This window comes from Serinus canaria, chromosome 2, assembly GCF_022539315.1.
Source record: "Serinus canaria isolate serCan28SL12 chromosome 2, serCan2020, whole genome shotgun sequence".
Classification (NCBI taxonomy): domain Eukaryota; kingdom Metazoa; phylum Chordata; class Aves; order Passeriformes; family Fringillidae; genus Serinus; species Serinus canaria.
This window is the reverse complement of record NC_066315.1, coordinates 31,577,894-31,605,295: the sequence shown is the minus strand read 5'-3', so window position 1 is coordinate 31,605,295 and position 27,402 is coordinate 31,577,894. Positions and strand designations below refer to the sequence as shown.

Here is a 27,402-nt window from a genome sequence, read left to right as displayed (position 1 = left end):
TTAAATGCTTGAACGAGCTCAGTATTTATTGTTCTTTCATCTCATTAAAAAAGCTAAAAGGTTAGGAAAAGGCATAATGTAAAGAAAGGTCAAGTGGTAATCATGGTGTGAAATGCTGCTACACGTGTAAGTATATTAATTCTTTAGACTTTATGTTCCCTGGAGAGGAAGTCGTTCAGAACTGTTCACCTAAAAAGGTTTATTTTGTGTTAAATATAGCTCAACATCAGTAAATAGGAGAATTAGACTGACCTTTAGTTCCCCTGCATCTCCTATGGCCTTTTCTTGGCTCAGTTTCTCAGTCTGAAACCCTATCTTAGCAACCAAAGCTTCAGTATCCTGATTTTTCAGTTGCAGTTCTGCCTCTGGAGTAGCAAGTTTGGATTTTAGATCTTCTACCTACAGGGCAAAAGGTAATGCATTATTCAGAACATTAGGCACGGTTCTGAGATCCAAAAGCCGAACTGAAAACAAAATTCATCTTTTGTGGGTCTCTAACACGCAGCATTGCCTTTTCATTTTTTAATCTTTTTTTCCGTTTGTACCTGACAGAATTTAATAATGGCAGCCTGAGTGCACCCACCACAGAGCCCACAGCTCAGCTGAGATGCTCAGATGCCTGTCCTGCTGCCGAGGCTGGGGCTGCAGTCAGGTTTGCAGCGGTGCATAAGAGGCGCAGCCGCTGCACGCGGCGAAGGCGCCAACGCAAGGGCAGAAGGATGCCCTGGAAAGTGCTTGGTATTCCCTCCGAGCAGATCAGTCCAGCAGAGCTTTGCTGAAAGGCTGAGGCTTGCTCAGAGACTGCTGATCAAAAGCTACCTGTTATTCTGCTGAAATAGCAGTTCATTGCCTGCCAGTTGAGAAACTCATATAAAAATATCTAGCAACAACATCTTACCACATATAAAGAAATTTTTTTCAAATAACTGTGTGTTTGACATGGATTGGGTTTTTTTGTTTTTCTGCTAACCTGACAATCATTTTGTCTGGCAGCTAATCAAAATATATTTTAACCAGAGGGGTCTTGGTAATCTGATCAGGATAGGGTTGATAAAAGAAAGTGGAAGACAAATATTAGAGGGTTTAAACTTTAATCATACAGAAGGCATTGAGGACTCTCCTGATTTGGTGGGCTCCTGAAATTTTACAAAACAAACCCCAATTTACCTTTTCAAAATTTGACCATTTGATTTGACAGAGCTGAAATACTGAGTTTTAACAGATGACTGTAGAGATCCCAAATCTCTCTACTCATTTATTTTTCCATTTGTTTGAGCTGACTTTATGCTTTTTTCCTTAAGAAAAATACTAAACAGTGCCTCATTTGATATTCTTCTGTAAAGCTCCAGAGTACAGGGTAAAAATGGCTCAATGTTCAAGTGCCTGGCTAGGGATAGTGCCTGGAGCTGTGGGTCTGTCAGCCAGCACAGCATGCAGCACATGAAATTGTCCAATTACCATTTGGTCCTCATCAAATTAGGAATCAGAGAAAAAAAGAACACGTTAATAATTTACTACCAGGGGCTACTTTATTAAAAACAGACTTTAAAATCTCAGCCACTCTTTTCTGTTGTCCATTTTTTGGAGGGCCTTCAGCTGACAAAGTGAGAATAAGCCAGCCAGCTCCCACTATTAACCACATGCAGCAGCACCAAGCAATGTTATGCAAAGCCTGCAGCTGAGCATTCCATTTGCATAAAAGCACACAGAATTTTAGTTTTTAATAAAGAAATCCCTGGATTATGGTTTGTCTTCAGAATTTGCAAAGGGGAATAGGGAACACGTGTGTGGGTGGGATGGGGTAAGGGTTTCTAAGCAGTTACCCCTCCTTCCTGTCTTTGTGGGCTGGTCAGCCACCAATGAACTGTAGGCAGAAGCAAAGACTGGGGCTAAGGGGCACTAGCCTCACAAGCACCTCATGGAAAGGCTTCATACATGTTCCTCCTGCTTTCATTACCCCTCAAAATTCACATGTATGGAGCTGCCTCTTCTCTTTCCCTGGATTAACTTTTACTGAGGCACTTGCTTCCCTCCCACCATTTTACAGTGGCCCCACTACACTCCCCCTCCCTCCAGGCTTTGTCCTTGCTTAAATGGATTGTCCCCTCTCTCCAAAGGCAGCTAAAGAGTTCAAAGAGCTTCTATTAAAAAAAACCCAAGCATATATATATTTATAAATCCCAGCTTCAAAAAGCAGGTAGTGTCAATGAAACACAAAATGCCACTCCACAAATAATCAATCTAATGAAAAGGTGATGATGATTTGCAATACAACAAAGATTATTTATAAAGAATGAAAGAAAAGGATGTGACTTTCACAGTTTACCTGGAAAGCTGCTGGCTTCCCTCTTTCTGAAGAAAGCTTCTGCATACCATTTACCAAGTGTTCCATGTGTCATGACAGCCTCTTGTTTTGTTTTTTGTCTAGGAGGACATTATAAAGCATGATTTGCTCCAGAAAACTATTTGGAGTAGTGTAATTTGTGCTTTGCACTCAGGGCATTCACACTGGTGTGAGCAGAAGCCATAAAATCCCCATAAACCATGGAGTTCTGGATGAGTGGCTGCACATACCCAAGGAAAAAGAACAAATGGAAACACAAGAACAAAGAAATACTTCCAAAATCAAGTATATCTATATAAGTTAAGCTTGTCCATGTATGTTTCTAAGGATGGCTCATTTATAAAACTCTCCTTCAATCTACCCTAAATATAATGCTGTCAGCATGTAAAAAATATGAAAGCAAAATGAGCCTTCCCCAGCTGTTTTGCATATAAATTAATTAATTTTGCTCTGGCATTCATCAAGTCTTCACCACAGAAGCTCAGTGCTTCAACATACTTTATTATTTTTTTAATAAACACTCCTAAAAACTAGGAACAGAGATTAAACCAGTTCACTGTACTGCTACATGCAGAGTTAATATTCTATGGATTTTCTGCTTCACCTCTGGAACTCCTGTTGAAGAGAAATCCTCTGTAGGTTAAAGAAATACAGTAGAGTGTTTGCTCTAATCACACTGCTCCTCACACACTTCATGTATCATCAAATTCCTGTTTGGAGTGAAGTGCATTTTTGCCATCCACTTCAGTTTGAACAGAAGTGGACACCACAATTGATATTTCCAAAGTTGTGCCACCCCTGCTTATCTGTCCTTCTGACAGATGGATTAACAAACTGTAACGAGGGCAGGATTTAGACCACTGTGGAGTTCTCCCCTTAAAGCTGAGCCTCTAGATACCATAAAATGTCAGAAAATCAGCAACATTTCTGGGCTAAAATTACCATCTATCAGCTTCAAGGGGTATTAAGCAGAAAAGCAGCTCTGACTTTATGGAGTTGAGATTCACTCCCAGCTGTGACAGGGGAGGCTCTCCCCTATGTGCCAGCCAGGCATCAAACCACCAGCTATGACTCCAGCAGCAAGCAAATCTCAGCACACTGCAGAAGGGAGCCCAGAGCACTGTTGTGGCCCTGTGGAGGCTCCCACACAGCACCACAGGGGGTTTCCCTCTCATCACAGAGACCAAAATTCAGCTGGAGGCCGGAAATTTCTCTTCACATACTATGTAAAAATCAAAACAGGCCAGGCACATTTAAAACAGCTCCAGATGGTCATTAAGTCATGTGTTTCTGAGGAAAATGAAGAGATAAAATGCCTGTCTTTATTCTCCTCTGACAGCAAGAAGAGGGGTTCAGGATCAAAGTTCAAAGGTCCATTTTCTAAATTTGTTGAAAACTGAACTAGCAAATACAGGATATCACTCCAGTCTTTTGAATTAGAGTATACTTTCCCAGGAAAAACAAGAAATAGGAAATCTCCAGAAGTAATTTTTGTTTGTTTCAAAGTACCCTATATACATATACTCATAGTATAAATTCACATGCATGTATAAACAAGAGTACTGTATGCAAAATTAAAAGGAAAATACTAAGAAAACCCATTTAACTCCATCACTGTGACTAACTTTCATTTTGTCCTCTATGACTTCTAGCACACTTAAACTTTATCATTTGTGGAGTCACATCTCCCTCATTTTAATGATTATTTATTGCATTCTCTACAAGACGAACCCAGTTCAATTAATCAAGGGTAGCCTAAAAATCAATTAATATGAATTAAATGAGCTACACCAACTCTTAGGAAAGTCACACATAATTTACCAAAGCATTGTCAATAATGCTTAGGGAACTTTGGGAAAATTGCTCATGAGTGGCTGTTGATGCAGTCAAATGTTTTAAGCCTACATCATTAATATTACAATCAGGTTGATGCAGAAAGGCTTGCCATTTTTCTCAGTAAGAAAACTCATTATTTTCTTGTGCCTTTCCAGAGCTAGTTTAGAAGAATACTTATTTCACCTGTGATCAGAAAAACAGAAATTAAAGCAAGAACTAAATAAAGAATGATTTGCATTTAGGGAAAGCAGAGGCAAATTGCTTCACAAATAGGAAAAAAACAGAGCATCATTAGCGGAAGCAAAGTAGCACAAATTCATCTTTTAAAACATTGTTTGTAAAAGCAAGGCCAGTCAGCAGGAATAGACATTTTATGCAGATTTGAGCAGCATTTAGCTTCCAACTGAAATGCGTTTCAGCCCTTTTCTCCTCTTTTCATTGTTGGCGACGCACACGCACCCTGCGGTACAGCTCTTCCCAGTGAAAGACAACCTCCTCACACATGATCCTTATGAGAGGTCTCTACTCAGCAGCCCTGAAAAGCCCTCTAACAACAGTTTCATTTGTAAATCAGCGAGGGACGGAGTGGGTTCCGGTAGAGCTGGAAGTGGCCCGAGACAACTCGTCTCAATGGGGCAAAATAACTATTGTTATGGAGCTTAACAAAATGGCACAGCATGGGAGCCACGCCGAGCCAGAGAGCAGCTGGTTGTAATTCACACTGGTTTTCAGAAAACACTAATCGTTCCCGAACAGACCTCTTTGAGGATTGGTCTTCCCTGCATTTTCAATTTGTCACTTTCTCTTATGATAAGGTCAGCGGTGACAGCACTTCCTGACATTAACAGCTGTGGCTTTTAAAAGGGTCATTGTGGAACTACTAATTGCAGTAATTTCATTAGCATAAATTATTTATTCTGCCATTCATTTATCTCCAGGATTTTTTTTTTAATACTACATTGTACTTTTCAATATATGCCCATTCAGAGTTGTAGGCAAAGGAAATTATTATTGCTAATTTAGCCTTCTTAACAGGGGAAAGAAAACCCAAAACCAAACAAAAAAGAGTTGATACAGTAACAGAATCTGATTTAACAGCAGTTCACTAGAAAACATAAAGTAGCTTGAAGCCAAAAGTGAAGATTAGGCTGGTACAAATCAAAACCATTCATTAGTGCTAAAGACAACTGAGCATTAAACCTACATACATTTTGAAAGAAAATATGAGGCTGAAATAGGTTCATTCTTCTACAATCTCTCTACTCTAGGCCTTGGCTGACTGACTTTAAACATAAAAAAAACCCTCAAGGCAAGTTATGAGTAGTTTATACAGGAATTTTGCCTGCCTCCTCCCTCTACCTTTTCTCAGGATGTAAAATAGTCATTACTATCAAATATAAAAATCTTAACTCTTTGCAGTTGGGTTGAGCTAGCTGAAACATGCCAAGTAAAGAACAAAAAAGACCGATATCACTGAAAATTAACACATGATGCAGGCAATTATCAAAACTGAGGAAAAAAGCCAAGTCAATGTTTGCTAGAAGGAAAAGGTAACAGGGAAGCATGAGTGGGTGGACAGGGGGGAGTTTTAGAGGCAAGGAGAGAAAGCAAAATATTACTCCAGGTGGCTTCTTTGCCACACTGAACATTGTAAAGTACTTTGGAGTATGATGAACTGAGAGCATAATGAATTTATCCTTGGTATGCTTAACAGTGGGTGCTAAGCAGCAGAAAAGCAGCATAAAAGACAGCAACAATAAAATACTCAAAGATCATAGAGATGTACACGGTTGTTATTTTCAAAGAGGGGAATTAAAGAATCCTGAGCCTTTTATTCTGCGCTCAGCGATATGTGACACCGGATGAAAGTAAGAAAGGAGGGGCGCCTGTCATGCTGAATTTGGACACAGATTATTTTAAAATACTGTAGACCATATCTTATATCAAATGAGGTCTAAAAGCACCTTTGTAAGTCCATGAAGCTCAGTACATGGATTTCAGAACTGCTACACCCTGTTCTTTTCTTGTGCTCTTTTAAAATGAAGCTTAGCAATTTCAGTACTGAAACAGAAGAGGGCTCTTTTCCTCTCCTCTCCCCCAAGAAATCAAAGACATCAGAATTGATTAAATTTCTCATACTTTCCATTTCCCTTCAAATACCTCTGAACTCACTCTTTCTTGTCCTTAACCTACACATTGGCCCATGTCCTTCCAGGTGAAAAGGGTCTTGCAATGCCTGCTTCCAACAGACACCATGATTAGAGGGGATCACTGTTCTTTCTGTTCAGACACTTTCACACTGGGTAAAAAGGAAATTCACAGCAGCACCCTTCATAGAACATACTGACTGTGCAGCTCACCATCTCCCTGCTGAGCTCAGCCTAACCCACTACTTTCCCTGGATAAACTGTATTTTCCAGAAGGGCAATTATTTTTGAAAACAAAGAGATAGAGGAAAAAACCCCAAAAACTAAGCTAAACCCCCCAAAACTTCCTTCTCAGTTCCCATAATCACTGGGAATTTTTTATGGTTTTCCTTCACCGTTTAAACTGAGAAATTGTCCATTCTTTATTAAAGCAATATAAATATGATGTCATATTTGTATTGAACTTTAAAGAGAAAAAACCCATTAGCTTAATTTCAAGCTACCCTAACTAAAATTAATCTGTAGCATTACTATTGCTCAGTTTTTTTGAAAGTGTGAAAAAGACAATTAGGAACTAAGTGTCAATTATGCCAAAATAATCACTCAGTAGCAGATCTCACACTGCTGATCAGTGATAAGAAACAGCACAATCCAGGCACAGGTGAGCACTGGCTAACAAGACTTCTGTGCCAAGAACAAAGGACTTTCCTGAAGTATCTAAAATGGAGCAAGCAAAATGACACATTAACACACCAGCACTAGAGAGAAGGAGGAGACATCACCTCCTATAAATCTTCAGTGGAGGGAGATGGCACACTCTAAGAGTCCCTCTTTTTCAGGGTGGTCTTTTCTACCCAGCCCCTCTCATTCTTTTGATACCCTAATACATCTCTGCAATTTTCCACTTGCCCCTCCCTTTACTAACTTGGCTATTCTCCCTTGACTTTCCTTTCGCTCCTCCTCAGACCCTTTGCTTTACACCTATCCCGCCATTCTGGCTCGGTTCCGTCTCCCCTTCTCTCCCCACCCATAACAATGACACGCCTTCTCTGTTATCTCAAGGGGCTCTGAGTACCCTTTCCTCATCTCTTTAAAACCTTTACCCTGACTGGTCCTATTATTTTTTGCATTCTGCTCTTTGTTTTTTGGTCTTCCCATCGGCTGCACATGACTCATGCACCCAGTACTGCTTTACGTACACTGATGACACAAACCCCTTAATTCCCTGTCAATAAAGTGTCCTGTTATCCTGTTAGTTGACATTTATTTCACTTGCTGGGAATCAAACAAGAAAGATACTTACCAGGAGCAGTTAACACCAATGTGAAAGAAGAAACTCATCAACAGTTGCTAAGATCAGAGAAATCTTTATTAATTGTCTAAAATGAAAAGAAGTATTGAGGAACATAATGCTTAAATTAAAAAAAAAAAAAAAAAAAAAGCAAAACAAAAAACCAACATCTTTTCTCCATGCAGTCATATCTGTTTCTTTCAAATAAGGAAGTTGGTATCACATCAAAAATAAATGCACTTGGATATCCCTCCCAGCTCACCAGACAACCAATAACTATCCTGATGGCACTAGAAGTCTGTTAAAATAACAGGAGCAGCTGATGGAACATACAAATGCCGGGTTTATTTGCAAGCATCTCTCCCTCCCGCGCAGTCCTACAGGAGGCACCCGTGTGCCGCCGGAGCGCCGCGGGAGCGGCAGCCCGGGAGCTGGAGCGGCGCTTCCCGCAGCCCCGCTCCCCGCACGGCCCCAGGGAGGGACAGCGCCCGCCGGTTCCCTGGAAGCAGCAGCAGACACCCCTTGGCCTCTCCTTCATCTTCGTTTCACGGCTATGCTGCATTTTGGATGGGTCTGAAAGGAGGGTAAACACTGCAAATGCAGAGCTGCCTGGTGCCACACTCAACTAAAACCCGACGGCATTTCCTTGGGAATTCCTGAAATCCTCAGTCTTACCTGATTTAAACCCCCCAATACAAATAAATGGTCTCAAATATAACAGCACTCCAGAGTGAAACTTCTGCAATGGCAATCTCTGAAGGAAAGAAAGCATTTTCCAGGTCTACTTGAATAACTGCAGCAGTCTTGCTGCCAGCATGGAAGTTGCTGCATGTTTTCCCATGCCGGGAAGGACATCAGAGGCAGCTTGCTACAACTCTTAGAAGAATCTGAGAAGGTTCATTTCCCCTGAAAGGAATATTCCTTTCCCCTTCACTATGCATGTGGTTTGTTTGGTTTTTTTCTGAAAACAAACGTGTTACACTCTGCATCAATCAGCAACAAGAAGAGAATAATTGCCCAGATATTAAGGTGACAAATGCATTTGCCATGTGGTGCCATGGATTGCATTTCCAGGGGTAACTTCTACCTGTCTAATTGCTGAATAGAGACAGAAGTCTTTGGTTCACCTGGACTGTTCACAGCAATATTTCAGCCTTACTTGCTACAGCTCTAGTGAATATATTTAACTGCATTGGAAAGGGTTAAATGAACTCTGTCTATAAGACCCTAAAAAGTCTTGAATGGAAGGATTCTGCAAAGACACTGTTATGAATTATGTGCTTCTCTTTCCCTCACTTCTCTGCCTGTGCTAGACAGCTCCCTGAAATCTCCTGAAGGAATCAGTCAGTGACATCCCATTAAAATTCAACTTTTAGCAGGGATGAACTTGAACACCAAAGGCAATAAGTGTGCAGCAAGAAGTAAAAAGAGTGCTGTTTTTCCCCAGCTTATTCAGTTATCAATCTTTCAGTGATCTCCATTGCTTTCTTAGGAAACTGAGCTTGAAACTGTACCTCAACCCCCTGAGCTTCCTCAATGAGCCTCCTGCTGCTGAAGGGAAGGGTTTCCCATGGCCACTCAGGAAGCCAGTCAATAGCAGGGCAGTTAGCTAGGGCTGGGAAGTTCCCAGCTCATGCTCACAGCATGGCAGTGACAGGACAGAAACACAGGACAATCTACAGAGAGGAGGGAGGGAACAGGGAGAGAAAAGAATCACAGGGCAAGTTGTGGCCATCAAAGAGAGGCGTGCAATGAACCATGGTCCAGCACTAGACAGTACACAGCTGAGGCTCCAAGCCAAATCTGGCAGCTGATAAACTTTGTCAGCAACCTTGGGCAAATGGGTTTTGCTCCTTTTCCTGTGTACAAACATGGCACTTTGCAGCTTCCTTCAGCTCTCTCCATGTTGGTATCAGTTTCCCAGTTTGATAGCTATAGATGACAAGGCAGGCACAGGGACTGGCTGGCATGCAGAGAGCCAGAAGGTGCACATTCAGCTGGCCATGGTGACAGAAACCCTGCTATTGACTTATTGAGTTTCTAAATCTATTCAATCCCCTTTATGTGCAGTGCAACCCCTCTAAAAAAACAGGAAGAAAAGGAGATTTGGATCTTAGCTTGCATGGGAATTTTAAGGGATCGTTCTTAATAAAAGTGGAAAGAGATGTACAAAAAGGGTAGGCCAAAATATTCAAGGGAAAATAAAACTGTGACTGGGTCTTGATAGCACCAGGTCTACAAAAAGCAGCTCTCATTTGAGAAGGAAGGTTTATTCCAGTCCTCAGCTGATTCTGTGAACCTGCTTATTGCAGTTAGAACATTCTTTGGCCGTTGTATATGCTCTTGGTTAATTGGTAAAATGACAGACATCAGGTTGTTAAGACAGGAATGGAGTCTCTCCTCTATGCTTCTTACTAAAAGAGTCACTTTTATTGCACAGGAACTCTCAAACCACATGTCATTGATGTTGTTAATTCCAATAGAAAACAACCAAAAGGTTTCAGAAGAGTTTATAATTTGTTCAACAGCCACAAGAGCCAGGAGAGCCATCAGGCATGCCAGAGAAGCGACAAGTTTATTCTTCCTTTAGGCTAATTGGGAACTGACATTCCTATAAGAGAAAACTGGATAAAAAAGGAAGGGCAGAGAATTGAAAGAAAATAAGTAAAAAAGGAAGCAATGAAAAGAAGAGGTTGACCTGGCTCAACACTTCACTGAGTTTTAAAGCAGTCAGAAGAGATAAAGTGATGTGGAGATAGTAACAGGGGAAAATGGTTCAATGGTATCTCCTTGGAAAGAAGATAAAATGGCAGATGGAAAAGAATTGCCACTATCTCATAGTTTATAAAACATATACATATACATATCTGCACTAGAAAACATATACATATATATCTCTGCACTAGAAAACACAAGACAGGAATTTATGCAAATAACATAGATAGTAGAACCAAGTCAAACAAAATATACCCAGGTTGTCCAGGAATGTTACAAAGATGGGCTTAAGGTACAGAAGAAATCATCTACTTTGACTGTTTGAAGAGGCAAATGGCAGAAATGCCCTGGTAGAATTCCAATCAAGGGGTGAAAATTATACTGAAACTGTACAAAGACATAGAAAGATCTTGGAATTTACTGCTGATGATAAAGATAGCCACACACAGGAGAAAAAAATCAAAACTCTGAATCAGAGAAGAAGAGGAAATGTAGGGGAAGACTCTGCTAGATCTGTTTCACAACTCTTGAACATTGTTGAGTTTTCTGAATTTGGTTCTTGGTTACACTATGTATCCTTCAGTTAGATGTTTCTTCCCCGTGCCACCTCATTTTCTGAAAAAATTCTTTGCTCAGCTGTAATACCAAGACTCACGGTGAGCAGTGTTGAAGCCCGGGGAAACCAATTTTCTCTTCTTCATTCCTCTAGAGGCCACCTTCTCAGACCTGCACACCATCCCTGCTGTGGCAGCAGCAGCAGTGGAGAGCCTGGAGAGATCTGTCCCTGCTTTGATGTGCTGCTCCATGTGCCCTTGCTGTAGCAGTGGTGCCAAACTGAATCTATCACACCTCCAAAGCTGCAAACCATACACAGACTTGCTTGAAGTTTCATCTGCTACACCCTCCTACGCTCCTCACACTGCTCATATTTGGACTTAACTCCCTAAGCACTGGACTGCCAGAAGAGTTCAAATCAAAATCTTGGGCTGTTTGCCAAAAAAACCCCCCAAGCAACAGAATTCAGGGTTTTCTTTAGTTTTATATCCTAAGCAATATTTTAATCTCCCTAAATATTGAAAAATTGTTTGCATGGAATGATTACTGTTTATTCAATCTTACACTGAACTCTAGGGGAGAGGATGCTTTCCCTATCCGATGTAATTTGTTAGGAGTGATTTAGAAGAATTACCTAAATATATAAGGAGCTGCATTAGTTTATATGAACTGCAGACCCCTGAAAAGGCAATACTTGGCTTTTAGGGTTGTTTACTTTAAAACTTACTCTAGCATCTAAATTCTAAATTTACTAAGTGATACCCAGAACTCCTCTGTTCTCTCCTTGCCCTTGGCAGATGCATTCAAATGCATAAATACAATTTTACAAGTACACGTTTACAAAGTAGTAGGTAACAGTTGAATTAAACTGTTACAAAGGCTAAGAAGAGAGAAAGCAGAGGAATTCTGCAAAACTGGATCCTAGAAACCTTACAGGAAATGAAGAGAAATTATCAAATCCAAAAAAAAAAAGTAGTAATAGGTAAAATGAATTACTTACAGAAAAACTTTGTAGTTTATTGTGACAGGATGAAGTGTAGAAGAACAATTAAATGATTAAGAAATCATTTAATAAATTACTTCTTGGAATATCTGGCCCTAGAGCTCAAACAGTGACATACTATTCAAAATTTCCTTTTTTTTCCCGTAAAACACATAGCTAAGAGATTTTTACTATACTGTATTGTTAGGCAGGAAATTCCAGAACAGCCCTGGATATAATATAATACCCTGATTAGATAACTACCTATTTGTTAATTATTTTTTGTGAACAAAAACATAGGATACAGCATATACTTGAAAACGTAGTCATAAAAAGAATGTAACCAGACCCGGACCACAGCATAACCCTTCTTTCTCCTTTAGCTTTGGTGAAGTTTAGTAAATTCACACCAGGCATAGATTTGATATGGCATGTTTTCAGGGTTCATTTGCATTCTCCCCAGTGAATTCCCTATACTACAAAGGACCTTGTGCACTGCTTGCTTTGCACACAGAATAATGAAGACGCCATGTGATCTGCTAGCAAGAGAGCTGTGAGGAAAATTGAGTAATTATTACTGACTACATTTTGTACAATCTTTGCATAAGCAAGAATGTCTTATTTTGAAAACATTTATCTTTTGTCCAAGCCATGCCTTACAGTTTAATTTGATAGAGGGAAAAAACCCAAGGAATAGCAAATTCTCCATGTAAAAAATGGAGAATGTCTTGCAAGACAACCACGATATAAATTTTGCAATGAAGATATTTCATCTAGAAATGGAAAGATGTAGTAAGTTTTCAAAGGCACATCCTTTCCTTTGATGATTTTTGAGATTTAAACACACAATGGAGTAATGAAGATGATCATTTAGGAAAAAAGCACCATTATCTTGTGAAAGCAGTATCAACTCTGCGTAGCATTCACTGCTCCTTAGAACACAACCCCCCTGTTTTCTCAAGTGTCCATTTGAGCCTCAGACATGTCACTCTCACTACAGATGTGCACCTTACATTTCATTTTTTTGGCTCAGCCTCCTCCTGCTCATCTCAAATATTCAGGCCCTCTAGGTTCACTAAGTGCTTCAAACAGAGCAAGACAGAAAACCAAACAGCACCTTGGCACACACTTGGCCACTGGTCTGATGGGGCCCATCCTATTTAACTGTTCCATATGAAACTAAGCAGTGCTGTGGCAGGAATCAGGAGCTGCACAGACCAGGAATTAGTCCTGACCAGCTCTATGCCACCCCCACCATTTGGTGACTACCAAACATGGTAACATGGGAGAAGCTAAGCTGTATGGGTACCAGCCTTTTCATGCTACTAGTCCTCAGGACCACAAAATGCCCTTCATAATTTTATTAATACAGATGTATCCTTAAAAGTCAGCTCTCTGAGTGCTCAAGAAGAGATGGCTGACATCCAAATCAAAAAAGCCTGGAGCTATTCATACAGAAACAGGAACTCTGTAAGAGCCTGCCAACAGAAGAAACAGATGTTTTCTGTGCTACAGAACTCAGAAATCCTAGATAGCTACTCCCTACTGAATCAAACAAAATAAACAACAAAAATACACCCAAAACAAAACAAATCTGGGGTCAGTATTAGTTTAACATAGAACCATAAACCCTAAAATCACAGTTCTTTTTGGCTGAGATTTAAGCACTTGAGCAGATAGACATGTATTTATGCCCTCCAAGGAAAAACCATGACAGCTGGCCAAAACTGAGCTCTGATGGGGCTTCACAAGTTCCTCTCAGATTCACAGATAAAAATAGATGTTCTGTCAGTAGCAAGACAAACCACAAGGAAAAGGCTAATATGTCCTAATGAAAGAGGATTTGGAAATGAAAGACAATAGTTTAAAAGAAAAATAAAAATATGGACAAGATTGCCTGTGGCAATGGAGGACACCCACTCTGCCTATGTTTGACTTTAACTCTGGTTGAAGCTTGAAAATACTGTACTACTAAATTCCATAGAAAATGGGAGCCAGCTAAATCCTGACAGGACAACAGAAGAGGAGATCATTATAAGGATGTGATGACTAAAGTAGTCATGCCAAGCTGGAAGGAAATTGGAGAAATGACATTCCTCTAAAACTAGAAAATTTAGTTCTTAATGCTGGGACTTCACAACAACCACTGAGGGACTGTAAACTTTACATGAGGAAAATATACTATGAAGGAACTTGCTCAGGGATGGAGGAGCAAGGATTTGAAGTACCCATCAGCAGCTTATGAGGAAAACTGGCTGCACATGGACTGAATAACAGAGATTAGATTCCAAAGAAAAATCACTTTACATGTCTGACTTTGGAATACACAGTAATGTTCAAGAGCCCTGAGGAGACTGAAGTGAGAAGCTGGAGAACATGCAAAGATGAAATGTTGCAAAGAATATACTCACTGTAAAGAGTTCATTTAGGTGTTTGCTTGTGTAGGGCATGGTGTTCACATCTTTGGGGAAAAGCTGAAGGGTTCCCATGATTAATAAAGTAATGTAAAGAAAAGTAAAATCAAATGCAGCTCCAGAGACAGCAAGACTGACTGATCTCATCATATTCATGCTTTTGAGAAATGCTTCTTCTGGCCTTTACTTTTCCAAGAAATTTTGGTGATGTGCAGAGTGTTTAGGAGTGATTATTGGGGGATTTGGGATATTGAAAAAATTCTGGTACCCAAGTAAATCACTGAGCTTCAGAAATGCCTCATCTTGTGTGTGCCTTAGACCCATCAGCACATTAACATCCTCAGTGTTCATCAACTTTGTTTGCTTGAGCATCATTCCTCCTCTATAATTTATTTCATCATTCTTTATGAAAGTTTTTGAAATTCTTAGGTGCTTATCTCTCTTCAGACCCCCTTCAGTTTTGGACCCATATTTTATAATGGTGCCACCCATTGTCTCTACCTGATATACCTTCAACTCAAATTTGCACCTACAGGGTGTGTTCTCAGTACATTGACAGCAGAATTGATTGCAATGTCCAGACTGAAAACAAGCCAAACAAAACCAACACAAAACCAAGGAGGTTCAAAGAACAGCACTGTGTAGTTTTGGTTCCTGAGCTACTGATTCCTCAGCATAAACAGAACTGCAGGATGTAAGATTGTAACTGAGCTCAAGGGAAAATGTGGCTTAATGTAGGATGTTGATTTTTCTAAAATGAAATGGAAAAATGAGACTATATCACTTCACTGAGCTTTAACATTATGAAACTGTCTGAGTTCACCCTTTTGTTCTCTTTCTCATTATATTAGTCTTTTATTTGTCAAATCTAGGGAAATGAGGAGGTGATAGGTCCCCCTGCACTAACTAAAATTTCATATGGATATCTAGCAGTGTGTTAACTCATGAAATTTATGTCTCCTTCGCTGCTATAATGCCACTACTTTGCTCCCCTGCAACATGAATAGGTATCTCCTGCTCTTGCCTCTAGAAGTGCTAATTTGCACAGTAGGGGACTGATGAAATTGTTGCAAGGTAAAAGAGTTTGAAAGCTGGCTTTCAAAAAGCCCCTAAAAAGAAAAGAAAAAAAAAAAAAAGGAAAGAGGAGAAAGGAAAATAAGAAATTACTGCGGGAATAAGGAAAACATAAAGGGTAAAAATGTGAAAGGAGAAAATGAACAGAGATAGGAATAATATTTTCCCCTCCTTTCTTAAAAAAATAAATGCAATAGTAATGAAACAGAGACAAATAGCACTGTCAAAAAGCAAAATGCAGAAGGTAAGCACCACTACTGAACATGTCACTGAAGTCTCTAAAATAGAAAATTATACAGAGTATATCACACTAGATTGTATACAAGCCTCCATTGGCCTTTAAGCTGCAAAAATAAAATTGTGTAATTAAGATGTAATGGTAACAAAATTAGAGTTAGGAGGGAACTTCAGCAAAACTTAAGCAGGATTGGAAAAAGAGAAGAGGAAGGGGGAAAAAGTGAAAGTGGTATGTTATTAAGTATAAGAACTTGTTAAAAACTCATAGTCAAATCAGAATGCTCTTTAGAACAGTGGTGGTTAAGCACCTTAGAAAATTGAGAAACAGAGCCCACAGAGAAGATCATTATTGTGGAATAATCTGCTGTAGGAAGGCTCTTCTAACCCCAAGTCAAACATATAATTTTAATACAAAAAGTATGAGGCATATATTCCTCTCAAACCATTCTCATTCTTAAGGGTTAATGTTTTTCAGACTTCTCATTTTCTTATCAGCAACAGATGTTTTAGATGATGAGTGGATTGAAGCCTACACAGCCTGAAAGTTCCTGAAGATGCCACTGCAAAACCAGTTTTCCCAGCTACTTTCCAGCTCTCAGGAAAGAACTACAGTTTTCCTCCAAAACAGTGTCTCTAAAACAGAGTTTAGGTGAGACACTTGGTGCAATTATGGTATCATATTATGTGTATTTCCAAACAGTTTTAAATCTGAAAACACCTACAGATGTACTTCAATTTTTCCAGTTTCATAGGACATAAGAAAAGTAGAAAGAATTAACATTTTCTGTGAAATTGCAATCATTTGTGTAAAAGTTTGAGAGTTGAGTACACGTACAAAATTACTACATGTAAAAGCAGGAAGAGTATTTACCATTAAATTACCACCACAGACTCCTCATGAGCACCTTCTCTCTCAAGTGCCTCATTATGTCCAAGACATGAAACTAAGACACAGAGCAGCTGTGTGACTTTCCTATGAGCAGGCAGGAAGTCAAGAGCCAGATCTAGGAGCAAAACTTGGTGTACACCAGCCTCCACACGGGCAGGTTATTACAGGGGTAACACAGGAGAGGCAAATTCGGTGCCACACGTCAGCAAGTAAGCTTGCAAGAGAAGTATGCCAACATATGCTGGGTTATGAGATAACTGAAATATGCTGCTATTTTGATCAGCTCATCACTGTTTCTTGCCCCTGAAATATGCCTTACTTTCTATTGCAGACACAGCCTCAGGAATCACCTCCAGGAGTGTTTGCTGATGTCCACCAGGCCCAGGGCTCAGACATCTTTTCTAGCTGCTGCAGTTATGACCTTCATGTCTTCATCCCTGAACAGATCTGGAGCCTCTCCTGTAAAAAGACAATGGGGTAGGTGACATGTGACAAATAATCTTCTACATGGTATTTAGCCAATAGAGCTACAGTATGATGTTACATATATCTAGTAACAAAACAGTCTCCTTCTTCTCCCTATGTCCTTTTTTTTTTCTTTTTTTTTTTCTTTTTTTTTTTTTTTTTTTTAAGGGATAGGAAACAGCTCTGTTTTGCATTTGCCCTGATAGGAAGTTCACTTCTAAATTACGTTCCCCTCAGAGTGGTGATTCTTTTTTTCACAGGCTGTTTAAATTGTTTACTAATCTGGTTGCAAAAGTAAATATAACTTTACAAAAACTCTTTCAAGATGCATTCCAGCTGTCCAGAGGTGCATTTTTTTCTTCCGTCTTATCCCCACACCCCCACATTCAGAGTCCAGATTCTCTTATCTTCAAAACATGGGTGAAGCTTCATTGCTACATGCTACACTTTGGTACAGTCATGGTAACATTGCTTGAAGTTAGTGAAAACACACCAAAGCAAAATCACATTAAGTCAAAGGAATATTCTCATTTCCCCCCAAATCAATACACTTTTGCATGGTAAGCCTCAACAGGCCACGCTTCCTTAACCAAGTTTGACTCAATGCTCAGGTTGGATGGCTTGACATGGCCTCTCTAAAATCTCCCCCTACAAATACCTGAAAGAGAATCTCTTTAAAGTTCAGTGAAAACACAGATAATTTGTCATTGGAAAGGATCTTTCAAGAAATTTGTTGGTTGAATCACCTGATGCCAACAAGTCATTAATCAGCACAAGAAAGCATTCATCTGGAACTTGGGCATCTGTCAGCAAAAACACCGTGGGCATGTTCTTGGCACCCATCTTGATGTACAAACTGGCAAGATCTACCTGTAAGGAAAGGAGGCAATCACTCATGTTCTGTTAAAATGTTGATACAGGAAAAGTGTGAAATACATGTTTGTGGTGGCAACACATTGCTGACTTTTCTTTAATTTTTTTTCAGTTTATTTACATATCACTAATTTGCTGAATAACATCCAAAGTGAAATGCAGTTTGCCATTTTTTCCCCTATATCAAACACTGAAGTTTTGAGATTATCTAGTGGTAAAGACTGAAGAAATCTCCCCATGAATATACTAAAAAGGGATATTGCAGCCATGAAAGCTCCCATCAAGAAAAGCCATTACCATAACAAGAAATGTGTGGGAATGGCATTGAAGAATCAGATCCATTTTAAATTCTGTTTTTTCTGAAAGACCTTTTTGTTGTTGTTGGTGGTGGTGAATTTATTTAGGAAAGCTTTCTTATCTGCAAAAACCCCAACAAAACTGAGGAGTGCACTGCTGCCCTGAGGGAGACATGTGGTATAAACATGGAATGCTTTTTGGCTTGGGTTTCCAGAAAGAAACCAACTCACATCATCAGTTGCATTCGAGTGTGACCACATTTGAAATACAGAATAAAGTCAATGCTGGCTGTTATGACCAAGCTGTCACAAAACCTAGCAAAGCAAATCTTCAGGCTCATTAACAGAGGCTTAGAAATTTTCCTGCTTGGAAACAGCAGGGAGGAAATGACCACTTAAGCCCACATCTTACACTGCACCTCATTTGACCAGGGAAGGAGGGCATGAGAAGTTGGACACCATGAACACACTGAAGAGCACGCTGCCTTTTTCAAAGCAGAACAGCATCTACCTCCCCTTGAAAGCCAGAGACTGAGAAAGCCTTGAGCTACACACACAGTGGTAGTTTGGCCCTAGACCAAGGAAACAGAAGGGCTTTTTGGGGTCTGGCATCCACCAAATTTGGCCACAATCAGATCCTCCTTCAGCCACATCTGAGATTCAGAAATGTTGCTTGTCCACACAGAGCGAAAAAGAAAATGTTCCCTCCTTTTCTGTTTGCTCACACAGGGCTCAGCCTTGCAAGATCTGTAAACCAGATAAAAGCATATCAATCAGTATTCAACTGTCCATATTCTTTGCATATGGACCGTTTAGGTGACTAAAGGACTCACATGCAACAAGGACAAAAAATTTTTCCTGTGTTCATCCACATCAGCTTTACACCCCCAAACCAATACATGTGCCATGACACCCAAAAATTTATACTCAATCACTAACTATAAACACCAGAACCCCAACCACATCTTTGAAACATGTGAAGCAGCTGCCTTGGAAAAAGCGGAGAAACTACTCTAATTCTGTGAAGCATATAAGAGGACAGACACTAAAATATATTTTGACCACCCAGTTTTCAAAAATAAAGAAAAGAGATACAGCTGGAAACCACAGGAACCATAGGAGTTGTTAGTGTAAATTCCACTGTTTTGCCTGTGATTTTATCAAGCTTGTGCAACAACAAAACACATTCTTGAAGGGGTGAACTCAACAGACTAAAATAATATCTATTAGTTTACCCTGAGGCCCTGGTTTCTTCTGTGTAATTTGGAAAACCTCCAGGGAACAGATGTATCCTGCCAGTCCAGACAAGCTCTGTTTACCACCTACTCCAATCAGAGGTTCATAACCCCTAGAAGCTTATAAGACAGGACTGATTCAGGGCCTGATGACAAAACATCAATAAAGTAACAGTAACATAAAGTAACTTCAACATCCTTCTCAGCCAAGTTACTTAATTCCTTTTAATTGCACCAAGCCTTCTCCCCCTCCCCTCTTTCCCTTTTCTGTCTGTTTTTGAGATAATGTTCTCCTGACACCTAAATGTACATTATTTTCACCTCAGCATTTGCTATTGTTAAGCAAGTGGAAAGAAGCATTCTTTTCCTTTATTAAATATTGAAGGTTTGCCCAGGACCAGAGCTGTCTGGTTACACATTCTTTACATTGTGTTGCTCCAAAGCATCCTACCAGGAATCTGATGGGTCCTGACTGAACCCAGAAGAGAGGCCCAGTGAACTTGAAGGGAGTTTGGCTGGGCTGAAGGAGCACATGAGAATTTCACATCTGGCAGTTTGCACCAGAAAGGCCAAAGGACAATAAAACACTTAATGACAAATTTGCATCAAACTTTAATTAACTCCTGGGATATCTGTCCTAGACTAATTAAAACATACTGTTATTTGCTGATCATAGAATACTATATGAGGCACGAGGACAGATGAGGACTTGGTCTAAAATAAGATCAGATCCAATTGCTAAAATTTTGAAATGTGTGTATTGAGGTAGTTCCTCCCACAGAAAACTATGTTTGAGACATTGAAAGAAGTTGCTTGTAGTTCATATTCTAATAATTTATATAAGCACCTAAAATTATTTTCAAATTTTCATTTTTTAAAATCAGATGCAGATTCTAAGGGATGAAAGACCAGAACTTAGAGACAGCAGGTTGGACTTTTTGCTTAATTTTTCCTACATTTATCAATGAAATATACCCTTCATTCTCTTTATGTCTCATACCACTGAAAAAAAAATTATTGGAAAAAAGCTTTGAAAAATACATTGAGGAGAACCTTCTTAAATAAAGGTATAATGTGTCTAATCTGGTTGCATCTAAAAAAAGAACTAAAAAACTGTCCAACAAAACATTACTGGAAGCAAATACTCTTTGACTTCACTGTAGAACTTTGTCAGCCTTATTCAACATTTCACAATGGATGCATCAAAAGACCCCATAAAAGGTGAAGAAAAAACTTACAGGATTTAATTTCACAACCACTTTTCCAGGACTGCCAAACTGTAAGCCTAAAATGCCCTGCCACTTTGTTTGCCAAACTGAGATACCACTCTGGGTCACCAGACTTTAGAGAGAAGATAATGGCTTACCAACATTTCCATGCAAAACTGGTGATACCTGAGAAGGCTTCTTTCTGCAGGTCTGATGATTATCACATCAACCTCTAAATCAGCCTAAAAAAAATCTACAGTCTCTATGAAAGGTCCCCATGATTATCTTTGAAATTTAAGCATTTCTTTAATCCTCTTGGAGTGAAACTCCTACAATAGATTGCTTTGTCAAGAGTGCCTTCTCTTGTATAGCTCTTGTCTGATTATGTGCAAAGTGAAAGCCAATGACACTGAAATCCTAGTACAGCTCACTGAGAAGAAAAGTTTGTGTATTAAACCATTTGACACTGCAAATAATACAAACTGCTTCAACACAGCTATTCTCTGCCAGCAGGGGCCTCTGTCACTTTCTGGAAATCACTGATATTACACATGACCACAGTGATTGCATCTGTTGAAGAAAGATTACAAATAATGACAAGGAGTAACAATGAAGTCTGTCCCTCACTTACTCAGCAAAATCCTCATCTTCTGAAAACTGTCTGGTTTTCTTCTGGGCAGGAAAACAAAGCAAATGCAGTAAATCAGATTTTAGAAACAGAAGTTGAGATTTGGAGCCATGACGGGTACCAAGATATTGCCTGACATGAAAAAAACAAATTACATTGAACTGAGGTAAGCATATGTATGAAAAAAAAGTTATGGGTAAATAAAATAAATATATGACAACACTTAGAAGTTCTGGCTTGTTTAGATTTAAAATGTACAGCAGCTGGGCAGCAAAGCAACTCCAGGTCTGCTATGCAGTGGCATTATTTACTGTATGCTTAAGGTATTGTCCTTGCTTTGAACTAATCTAATTTTAAAAGCATTTTCCCTTTCTTGGAAGCAAAAGACAACTATTGCTTTTCTTATAAAGGCCTGCTACATCATTAACTAATTAAAAGATAAAGCAAACTATCTACAGCATTATAGATTATCTCTCCAGCCTCAGAAAATAAGTGGTGTTAATTTCTGTGGAGTGCAAATAACCCTGGTGAATCTCTGTTCAAACAAACAAAATGGGGGTTATTTTTAACACTGAGCCACAACCTGCTCTTCCATGAGGGCACCAACAAAGTCCATTTATCAGCTCTGTTGCTGCACGGTGCCCTGCATAAACCTTCCATCAAGAGTGTTACAAGTGTGCACTGCAACAAGCCCCTGAGCAGCAGAAAGCAATGACTTCATGCAAGCACAGCATCATGATGGATTGCATGTTCCCTTTGTAGATATTCCAGTTACACCCACTGCATGGCACCCTCAGACAAGGCTGGGCTCACTGAGGCAGGCATGTCAATGTAGCTCCCTGGGAACTCCTCAAGTAGCTCCCCACAGCTATGCACAGCTCCAATAAATAAAACCTGTCACCACTCAGTTTTTAACTTGCTGGCACAAGGCAAGATATTTTCCAGCTACCAACATACCTCAAAATACTTGTCTGTAGTGTCCATCACCATTTCATAACAGAAATTACAGTCTTTGCTTTCCACTAGTTTATCCCCCTAGACACGTGCTGACTCACGACCAGAGATAATGAATATCATTTGGTTGCTGTAAGCACTTGGTTAGCAAAAAAAAAATGCCCTAAAGATAAAAAAAATAAATTTTTTTTGTAATGATGTCATCTGGCATCAAAATAGGATGTCTTAAGGAAGACTAACTGATATGTTCTGCAAATACATTCGTTATCCTTAGTAAATATCCAGTAGACATTGTGCTTGAATCTATATATTCTTGAACATGAACCAGGATGTCCCTAAAATTTGCAGGTTCTCCAGCCAGGTGAATATGCAAAATGTAGTTAAAACAAATGTCTGCTCTCCACTGACTGGCACACTGAGGTGGGCCATTATGGCTTGAGGCTCCAGGGCAGTACAGGACACACGGAAACACCAGCACTGCCAGGACCTTCCATGTCACTAGCCCTGTTTTTCAATACTGCTCAAGAAAGCAGGACAGAGGTCATCACGACAAAATTAGCACTTTCTCAACCATCACCTCAAACTTCCTTCTTTGCCAGCTTCCACGCCAGGAGGGGTGCAAACATGTGGGATGGGCCAGCGCAACCCCACCAAAACAAGGTGTGTGGTGTACAAGGGGACCTGACAAGCCCTTGCCTCCTTGCCTTCACAGTGATCCATGAGGTGGGCAGACAAAAAAAATATTCTGTAAAAGAACAGAGCTGCATTCCAAGGAACAGGAAAGCAGATAAAACCAAACCAGGACCAGACTCACCTGTTTTTACAAGCGAGGGCAGGATTGCTAACCCTATTCTGTCCTTCCCTCTGTCTTGAATCTCTGCTTTGGTGTTCAGCTACCCTTTGAAAACCCTGATTCATGGAAAGGGTTGTCAAGCACCGGAACAGGATACCCAAGGACGTGGTTGAGTCTCCATCCCTGGAGGTATTTAAAAGATGTGTAGATGTGGCACTTAGGTACATGGTTTAAGGGTGGACATGGCTGTGCTAGACTAATGGTCTTGTTCATCTTAGAGGTCTTTTGCTACCTAAATGATTTGTGATTTTATGGTTATTGTTTCAGAGCTTCTTCAATCTCTGTTTTGTTCTACCTGGTCTTCCAAAAGTTGTTTCACCCTTGAAATGTTGACCTCTTCTCAACAACCAACCAACTGAAAAAGTAAGCACAGCAAACTTTGCAAACCATTGCTCTATTTCCACTAAATACATTTTCTGTCTCAGCTTCCAACCCATCTGATCTTTAGGTCACTTTAGGGAAGGGAATATCTTCTACTTTGAACAAAAAGCATCTGTTCTTCACCAGTCCACAATCCAACGTCCATCATTAGATTGTAAAGATCAGCAATAACAGAGTGTTGTCAGGTACATGATACAGATATGACACAGACCTGAAAGCCATTGGAGAGGTCTCTCATATTTAGGGTGCAGTGGAACCTCATATCAATTGCTGGGAAGTTTTGAATCTTTGCCTGGTGAAGATATATATCTGCTAGTACTATGGCTCAAATATTCTTGATTACTGGTGGAGCAAAGCTTGTTGCTGGAAGTGGAAGCCAGCTGTTTTTCTCTAGATGGTAATCAGGGAACCTGAAGAAAGGAAGTTGGAGGCAAATACTGCAAAATGTCGCTGAAAATAAAAAGGGAAAAAGAGATGAAGATTCTCAGCAGATAAGAGTCAGTGAAGTGTTAAATGACAAGACAGCCTGGTGAGCATACATCTACTTGTGTGTCACAGAAAATACTTCATTTCTAGCCTCATCCTTGATGCAGTCCCACAGCAGTTGCACGTCTGGTTATGAGCCCCAAGGGCACATCTGACAGGTGGATGACCACATGAGACTGCAATTCAGGGAACTCTCAATGTCATCATAAATCTAGTGTGTCTCTTTCTATTTAGCTATAAGAGCAGCAAGATTTTCAACCAGCACTAAATTTCAAACACTATATTATCTCCTATTCCCTTTCATCTGCTACCTATTGTAGTGGAAAGCTAAATAGTAATTATTTCATGTATTAAATACAGGATTGCTATAATATGATACTTCAGACCCTAGCTGGAGCTTAGGCTTGATAATGAAGCAGCTGGATTCATAAAGGTAACGTACTGAAAATTATGAATTTCTTTAATAGTTACCTTCTGCCTATCATAACTGAGAAAGAAAATGTAACTTGATTAATATTAGTGACAAAACACTGAAGCACTGTACATTTCCAGGCTTAACCTCAGGTGAAGAATCAACAGATCTGTCCTACAGAAAATCTGGAATACAAATGTCCATGGAAGTATAGAATAGAGATTGACATTTTAAAATTAAAAAAAAATCCCACATTTTCTATCATATAATATTTTGTTCAAAAATTCTGTTGCAATTAAGACACCACATTTCTACAAAGTTTCTGATGATAAAGTATTTTTTGTAATGAAACTGGCTCCAAACACACTTGGAGATGAGCAAAGCATGGTCAAAAGAAGTACAAATCATTTTGAGAATGCACACAACCACCACTCATCACCGATTAGAGGAAAATTAGCTGATCTCAGTAAGAAAAAAACCAACAAAGATCATCATGGAGTATGAGGGGGCATGCTCCTCTATTTGCTGTATTATCCAATACTCTTTCTGGCTCTCCAGGTGACAGCTCCAGGTGAATTAAAAGGAGGCCACATAAAAAGTGGATAGCGATTAAAATTAAATAAAATTAAAATTAAATGAAATTAAAATAAAATTAAATAAAAATAAAAAAATTAAAAAATAATAAATTTTAAAAAATTAAAGGGCTATGAGTTGCTGGAAATTTACATTCTTTTTGTCCAAATGGGAAGAGAATCCTGTTTCTTTAGATATTAGTGCACATGTCAACTAGGGCAAGCAGGTCTGTAAAAGAAATACTGTAAAAGGAAAACTCATGAATAATGCAGTTATTCCCTGCTCAAATGAGCAAATCCTTCCTTCCCAGAACTTAATAAAATAATGCATTTTCTTTCTTTCCTTGTATTTGCAATGAATTTTACTCTTTTTCAGAATTCTTAAGTAGTTACATTAAATTCCTGATTTTCATGGTCAGTACTTTTCTTGATTTGATCTGTTTTGTAAAAAAAGGAAATTTTTAATTTTTGGTTCGATTTTGTTTTAAAAGAATTCAAAACCATTCAAAAGAAAGAAGTGACAACCCTTTTAAGGACTAGGGATTTTGAGATCTTAACTCTGAGATCATTGTGAAAGAATAAAAGGTTTCCTGTCTCAAAAAGAATATAGTTTTGGGAAGAAAACAGGAAAGTATTGAGACATTAGCTTTGCGTGTTACCAAGTTAGACCTGACTGATTTCTCCAAGCCAGAGAGGTTTCAGATTTGAGGAATCACTTCCTTTTTTTTTTTCTCTTAACATCTTCTTCCTTAACAAGATATTCAGCTGATGCCTGGTGTTATTTCTTCTTGGGATGAAGTATGACCTAGTGAAAAAATTTATACAATTGATCTCCATTAACAGATGCAAGAACAGTACAGATCATTCAAAATGTTTTCTTTGTAAATCACGTATTTTCTTCATGTCATACAAGATGACATGAAGACATGACATCTGAACATGAATCTAATATGTGTTTACGATAACAGTGAAGCATTTACACAGAATATTGGTCTTCCTGTAACAAAATCAACTAAAACACTAATCTGTTGATTTTGGACTGGAAGCTTTATATTTACACAGGTTCTGCTGAAGGAATACAATATGTTTTAATTGTCAAAAAAGTTAAATTGTCATTTGGAAAGTAAGAAGGTTGTCACCTAACCTAGGTGGCACTGCCTTGACATCTTGGACTAGATGATCTCCAGAGGTCCCTTCCAACCCCAACAGTTCTGAGATTCTGTAATTACCTAATTTCCCAAATCAACTGAATTTCTTTCAGTGGCCATCTATGCTTTTATTCTCATGGCAGAAAAGGACTGTTCATTTGAACCAGTATCATAAAGTTTCTATGGATTTTGTCTGATGTCTTTACAGGGGAAGAAATTGTCTTTACAGGTGAAGAAAACACAGAGGGTTAGAGGCTAAACACCTGCAATTTAGGGAATCAGCTTCTATATCTCAGCCATCCCTGATCTCTACAGTCAATCAGTGGGGCCAATATCCAGCAGCTTCATCAAAAGCAGCAGAAGGATACTTTCCTTCCAAGACTCCACAGCCCCTTCACTTTCTGCCTCTCTTTTCTAAAACAGTTTATAACCTCCCAGGAACATATGCTTTTCTCTTTAACCAATTAATTTTGAAGCTTTTTGGGTTTTTTCTGTGGTTTATGGTTGCCATCATGGACCACAGCAAAAAAATATCTTAACATTAGGTAAGAAGCAAATGCTCACCAGTGTCCATAAGCAATATGCTGCAAAATCATGAGGCTGAACAATTTCATATCTATCCACTTCAGGCACATTCAAATCACTAATAAAATAGAAAAGTTTCTCATTCTTTTGCTGGAGCATAGGTTAGACTACCTTCTTCAGGTTTTTTCCAAATATCCCTGAAATGTAACACAAAGGCATAAAAATTATTACCATATGAAGCAACACTGAAATGAAACAAAATCAAGAATTCAAAATCATGCTGGCTAAAATTTCTGGAACCTTTCACCGTGTACAAGGTTGGGGTTTTTTAACTATTGTCCTTAGCAGTCACTGAAACTCACAGATAGTCTTTGAGGATATTTCACCTTGGGATTCTGAATTCCAGAAAAGTCTTGCTGATTGACTTGATTGACTACTTCACAGCTTTTGAAAGTTTCACAGCATATCCATCTGCATCCTTTGAAACTGAAATGCTTTCAATGTGAAATCCCCAGGTAGCCTGACACTCAGGAAATTAATCAGTGAGTAGATTATTTTCTCCTTCTCCTGGGAAGGATTAAATAAGATCTTTACCAAAATATGTAAAGTGCAAAAATATGAAGGATAGATCTCATTTAATCAGGACATTTAATCATATATCTAATGCAATATCATCTCCCAGACAAAGAAATATTAAGGAGATTGTACTAAAGTTCAGCCTATTAACCAAAATGAGGTGCTTACCTGATGGTCAGTGCAGACCATCAGGTTATAAATTTACTACAACAGTGAACAAATTAACTCAAAGACCCTTATGTGTTCATCAGAACTGCAAATTATTGAGACATAAACTTTGAGTTTATGCCATTTTTGTCCAACTGC

The 27,402-nt window shown here is 39.1% G+C and overlaps 2 long non-coding RNA genes across 4 annotated transcripts; both read right to left on the bottom strand.

The window, feature by feature from the left end:
• Window positions 1-258: 258 nt before the first annotated feature.
• LOC108961484 (uncharacterized) lies at window positions 259-22,327 on the bottom strand. Of its 3 annotated transcripts, XR_007776906.1 has the most exons (7): window positions 22,147-22,327; window positions 21,193-21,321; window positions 18,674-18,865; window positions 17,696-17,819; window positions 16,804-16,943; window positions 2,327-2,424; window positions 259-399 (listed from the first exon to the last, which is right to left on the bottom strand). It is a non-coding gene; the product is annotated as an uncharacterized LOC108961484 (long non-coding RNA). The 3 variants fall into 3 exon arrangements; XR_007776905.1 differs by lacking the exons at window positions 259-399; window positions 2,327-2,424 and adding an exon at window positions 7,801-8,191; XR_003946067.2 differs by lacking the exons at window positions 259-399; window positions 2,327-2,424; window positions 21,193-21,321; window positions 22,147-22,327 and adding exons at window positions 7,801-8,191; window positions 20,720-20,938.
• A 1,292-nt stretch (window positions 22,328-23,619) lies between these two features.
• Window positions 23,620-26,994, bottom strand: LOC127059273 (uncharacterized). Its single transcript, XR_007776907.1, has 4 exons — window positions 26,907-26,994; window positions 26,560-26,717; window positions 25,507-25,652; window positions 23,620-23,827 (listed from the first exon to the last, which is right to left on the bottom strand). It is a non-coding gene; the product is annotated as an uncharacterized LOC127059273 (long non-coding RNA).
• Window positions 26,995-27,402: the final 408 nt, after the last annotated feature.